The sequence below is a fragment of the Octopus bimaculoides genome, chromosome 3, assembly GCF_001194135.2.
Source record: "Octopus bimaculoides isolate UCB-OBI-ISO-001 chromosome 3, ASM119413v2, whole genome shotgun sequence".
NCBI classification, from domain to species: Eukaryota; Metazoa; Mollusca; class Cephalopoda; order Octopoda; family Octopodidae; genus Octopus; species Octopus bimaculoides.
The window spans coordinates 30,872,884-30,878,624 of NC_068983.1; the positions used below are offsets into that span (position 1 = coordinate 30,872,884).

The 5,741-nt window shown below is 32.4% G+C and overlaps 1 protein-coding gene and 1 long non-coding RNA gene across 2 annotated transcripts in view; one reads left to right on the plus strand and one right to left on the minus strand.

Moving 5' to 3' along the window:
• The window catches only part of LOC106868473 (NALCN channel auxiliary factor 2-like), a 267,882-nt gene that overhangs the window by 237,736 nt on the left and 24,405 nt on the right, over positions 1–5,741 (minus strand). The gene's annotated exons all lie outside the window — the stretch shown is intronic.
• The window catches only part of LOC128247276 (uncharacterized), a 24,996-nt gene that overhangs the window by 11,456 nt on the left and 7,799 nt on the right, over positions 1–5,741 (plus strand). The gene's annotated exons all lie outside the window — the stretch shown is intronic.

A 5,741-nucleotide genomic window follows, 5' to 3' on the forward strand; every position in this document is an offset into this window, starting at 1 on the left:
GATGTACTTGCATAGCAAGTGACCTGATCTGAGATCGTGTGCTGGAATGAAATCAATTGCAGCGTGGAAGGTGTTTATAAGCCATTTAAAATAACACACAAAATCCGTTAGATTCACTTCAACATTTAAATTTAATTTGTCAAAATATTTGTATCTCAGATGCAGCACAGAATTTTGTCAGTGAACAGGCCGTGGTCACAAAACGATGAAAATATTTTGACAAATTAAATTTAAATGTTGAAGTGAATCTAACGGATTTTGTGTGTTATTTTAAATGGCTTATAAACACTTTCCACGCTGCAATTGTATATATATATATATATATATATATATATATCAAGTACCAACCAAGTAATGGGATCAGCAGTGTTGACAGACCTCCATCCACCTAATTACAGGCCTTGTGCCAATGTTTGAAACAGCAATGAGACTGGTAGAGTGAAAGAACGGTTAAAGCATCAGACATAATATCTTGTAGTGTTTGTTCTAGCAATTACATTCTCAGTTAAAAAATTCCAAAGTGAAATTTGTCTGTCATCCTTTCAGAATCAATAAAATAAAGTACTAGTCATGTATTTGGGTTGATATATATCAATTTAGGCTCCACCCTTCAAAATTTGTGGGCTTTCTGCCTAAATTAGAAAGCATTATTGTGTTCAAATCCTGCCCAGGTTAATTTTGCTGCTCATCCTTTTTGGGGTTGATAAAATATAGTACCAGTAAAGTACTGGAATTGATGTACTTGACTAATCCCACCCCCAAAACTTCAGGTCATGTGTCTTACATTTGAAACGATTATTATTATTATTATTATTTGGATGATAGATGACAGAATTGTTAGGTCATGTGTCTTATAATCAAAACAATAATTATTATTATCATTATCCTCTTCTTTCAATTTTGTTTTCATTTCTTGCTGAGTGTCTTCCTGACACCTAGGGCTAAGAAACTCACTGTACTGTGTACATTGGTAGGCCGTTATTATTATTATTATTATTATTATTATTATTATTATTATTATTATTATTAATATCATTATTATTATTATTGTTATTGTTATTATTATTATTTCAATGGTGAATGGCAAAATTATTAAAGCATCAGACAAAATGTGTTACAACATTTTGTTCTGGTTCTTTACATTCTTAGTTCAAATCCCACCAAGGTTGACATCACTTTCCATCCCTACAGAGTCAATAAAATAAAATACAAGTTGAGTGATGGAGTCGATGCCATAGACTTATTCCCTCCCTTCAAAATTACCAACCTTGTGCCAAAATTAGAAATTATCGTCAATGTAATCGACTTTTCTCTCCTTGCCTCTTGTTTCAGAAGAAGAGTGTATACTCAAAGCATAAAATACTCTGCCTTCTGTTTTTCCTGTGTGTAAGCCTTAATACACATTGCTTGTTTGATTTTACCTTATCTTCTGTTTTTTTTTCTGTTTCTGTACCATATATATATGTGTGTGTGTGTGTGTGTGTGTGTGTGTGTGTGTGTGTGTGTATGTATATGCATACTGGCAGGGAGAGAGAGAGAGAGAGAGACTCTATTACCTGTTTACAATTACTTTACTTAAGTTAGCACAGAAGGGATTATTTCTACAAACTTTGGATATTTATATATTGAAATATTCCTGAGAAGTCAACCACAGAATAATATGCTTTACATATTATTCTGTTAGCCATGCATAATAATGTACCTTGCACATGAAACCACACAATGGCTATAGTAAGGTTTGAAGTTATAACCATGTTATCATAAGATTACATGATCATGAATGAATCTCACAGATTCTATATCTTTTTTTGAACATTGTGAAGAAATATAGATGTCTGGTTATTTTTTCCTCAAGTGAACTGATTTTAAAGAATGACTAATGAGATTATCATTTTTTTTTCTCCCAATTGTAAGAATTTCAAAAACAGTGTTATGAAGATACAAAAATAAAAAAACAAAAGCATAGATGAAAATGAATAAAATGTGAAATTATCAGTATACTTTAGAAATGGGAAAAATAAAAGTTAAAATACATATCTACTGTTCAGTCTTAGTAGTGGTATCCACTGAACACACACACACACAAAATTCAAAAGTTCTAGTTAGATTCATTTTCAATTTTGTTCATATTTAACATTTCAATAGATGTAGTTATATGTCTAGAAATTTATCTGATCAAATAGATGCTTCAAATTTGATAAGAGTAATAGAGTTTGCTTTGATAAAGCAATAGATCAAATGCATTTCAGTGAATGGTAGTAACCTGACTGAAATATAATAAACTTATCTCACGACAGAATGATAGCAAATAATGTAATCCACTGTATCACTTGTTTTATTTATTCATTTATCTGTTTGTTTATTTATTATGCATGTAGGCATGGCTGTATTGTTAAGACGTTTGCTTTGCAATCATGTAGTCTTGGATTCAATCCTACAGCAGGGCACCTTGGGCAAGTCTCATTTAATATGACTTCAGGCTTACCAAAGCCTTGTGATTGAATTTGATTGATGGAAACCAGCATTGTGGAAGCACTTTATATATATGTTATGTGTGTATATGTCTGTGTTTGTGTTTGTCTCTTCACTACCACCACTAAGGCTGATTTATTTACATTCCCATAACTGGGTGGTTTGGCAAAAGAGACCAATAGAATAAGTACCAGACTTTAAAAAATATGTACTGGGGTCAATTTATTTGACTAAACCATTCAAAACAGTGCTCCAGCATGGCCTCAGTTCAATGACTGAAACAAATAAAAAAATAAAAGATCCAATAAAAAGTAGATAAAATCTAAGTCAACAACAGCAGGGTTTGAACTCAGAAACCTGAGAACTAAATGCAAAGCAACTTATCCTGATATTAACATTTTGCACTAAGCTTACTCCCTTAGCCTGTCCTGTAATAGCAAAAGTCTGAAGATAAATCAAACTTCCGCTTGGTATAGAAATCATTTGTAATCCACTCAACAGATTTAGTCTAATTACATATGTAATAAACAAGCTCATAAACAAGGCAGAGAGACAACAGATACATCATGTGAATTCCTTGGAAGTTACCAAATTACTGTCATGGGAATTTGCCAGAGAACGCACAACAGTTTCAACTAAACACTGAAAAATTAATAGAAACAATATTTCTTACTTATATATCTTTCCTAATTGCCAAAGTATCATAAAATTATGAACAAGGTAGCTGGCAAAAGACAGAGATTACTCTGACCCCCTTCCTCACCCTTCCCAAACTTAAGAGAAGTTGTACTTTAGAATACATGATTGTAGGAAGCTACAGTAATGCAGTAGTAGGAAGGTATCTTTGAGAATATTATTTTTAAAAGGTAAATTTATTAAGAAAGTATAAGATTGTGTACAACACTTAAACACTACAAGATATAATTATTGCTAATACGTTTAGGCATTACATAATTCTAATTCATTAATTTCGTCCACTGAGACATATTGGATTCATAATGATTTTGTTCATTCCATCTAAAGATCTTTGATAGACTCAAATCTGATGCTTCTCGTGTTTTCCCCATCTAAATAATTACAAATATTAAGATTTTAATCTGATTCCCTTGTTCAATGGCCTAATGTCATTGCTTGTAGACTATGTTGGCATCACTGTGTCTGTTAATGAGATTAAATTGTGGACATATAGCACTGCAATTGATCGGAGTGTCTGAAGAGGTTTTCAGAGTTTTCATTAAAATGTCAGTTAAATCTATCGTTAACTTAATTTACAGAGAAAAGAAACACTAATACACCAATACAGTACTATAGTTAAAAACGACTGTATATTGAGGTGTGTTTATACACACACACACACACACACACACACACACAAAAGTAAAATGGATTTCTATCAGTTTCAACAGCAAAGGTTGCAGGAATTACCTACTAACTGAATTAGAATCTATGTAGCTGAGTTTTCCACAGTCACGTGTAGCCTAAATGTAATACTGAGGCATAACCAGCATGACATACACTGTGTGACAAAATTGCCCTTTTGAATTACATCTAAGGTTTGTTCCATGATAGAGTACAGCTTTTGCTCTCTTTCTAGGGAGACAAGTACAAGAAAAGTTAATGAAGAGCAAGTCTCAATGCAAAGCATTCATTGACCTGGAAAACACACTTGACAGGACACCATGCTCTGTAGTTTGGTGATTACTGAAAAAACTAGATGTAAGCAAATGCCATCAGCAAGGTGAGAGTTAGTAATGAACTCTACATAGAATTTACCATGCAGGTGGGTATCCATCAGGTCTGGATGCTTAACATGATCTAATTTGTTATTGCTCTCCAGGCCATAACAAAGGAGTTTAAAGCTAGTTATCTGTGAGAACTTTGATATACTAATGACTGAGTTCTCATTATTGAATCTGTCGAAGAATTAGAGAAATATCAAACGTGGAATCAATAGGTCTTAAAAATAAACTTAACAAAGACAAAAGTCTTAGTAAGCAAAATAGGTTAAATCCAAGAAAGCCATTGTGGGATTTGAATTTAGAATGTAAAGATTCAGTACAATTTACACAAGATGTGTCTGGTCTTATCTTACAGTTCCATTAATCCACTTCTCCAAATATACTTTTTCATTAACCGCTCCCCACCACACACACACACACACACACACAAGCCTACCAAAAGGATGGAAAACAAAGTTGGCCTCAGCAGCAGTTGAACTCTGAGCACATCAAGTCAGAACAAATATTACAAAGCATCCTATCCAATGTCCTAACATCTCTTTTTGCTGTCCTAAATTAATTTGTATTTTTGATCAGATAAAACAAGAATGACTGAAATTAGTGGACTGATATAAATGTTGTACTGAACACTGGTTGTGTTTTGAAATATTTTACTTACATAAGTGAGAAAGCTTATATATAGTCAAACAAATAACTATAAAAATAGCAACTAAATAACAGTTTCTCTAAACCAAACCTTATCGATCTTAGAAAGAAAGTACATGAAACATTTTGGATAGTGTGATCTAAGATAAACTATCTGAGAAGACAGGATTGTCATGGCAAGAATGACTTTGACCACTAATAAGTCTAATTAATCAGGGCTCATGTAGGGTTAAATAAGCTAGATTCTTACATAAAATTATGATGGAAATTTTTAGTATAAATATGATCACTTTAAAAAGGATAGTCTCGCATCATAGAACAACTAGGAGTAATTATTTCTTGAGAGTTCCATTACAGTATATCCTTTTTTTAAATTTTTACTTGCAGATGATAATGCTGTCACCAAAAGACTAACTTTATAATATGCCAAAAAAATTTGAAATTGTTGTTCTAAGCTCAAATTTGATTGAGATCAACTTTTATTATTACAAAAACAAAGAAATTTTCCACGACACTTATTAACACCACTTATTATGTTGTTTAGTCTCTGGTCAGTCTCTAACCTGCAGAATTTATGATTGAATGTGTTCTAGTCATGTTTATCCAGTTTGTTTTTTTCAGATATAGTTTAAGTTTGGATCTATTTGATATAGGAAATTGATTTTTTTTTTTCTTCCTTTCTTTTCTTTTTTTATTGGGGAGGGGGGTGGAGGGGGGGTATGTTTAGATTCATTCAAGTATGAATGTAAACATTGTGGGAGGTTAAATTTGCATAGAAGCACAGATAAAAGCACAGATCAAGTTTGGTACTTCTATACAAATCTAACTCTTCACATATTTTTTTTTTTTTACTTGTTTCAGTCATTTGACTGGCCATGCTGGAGC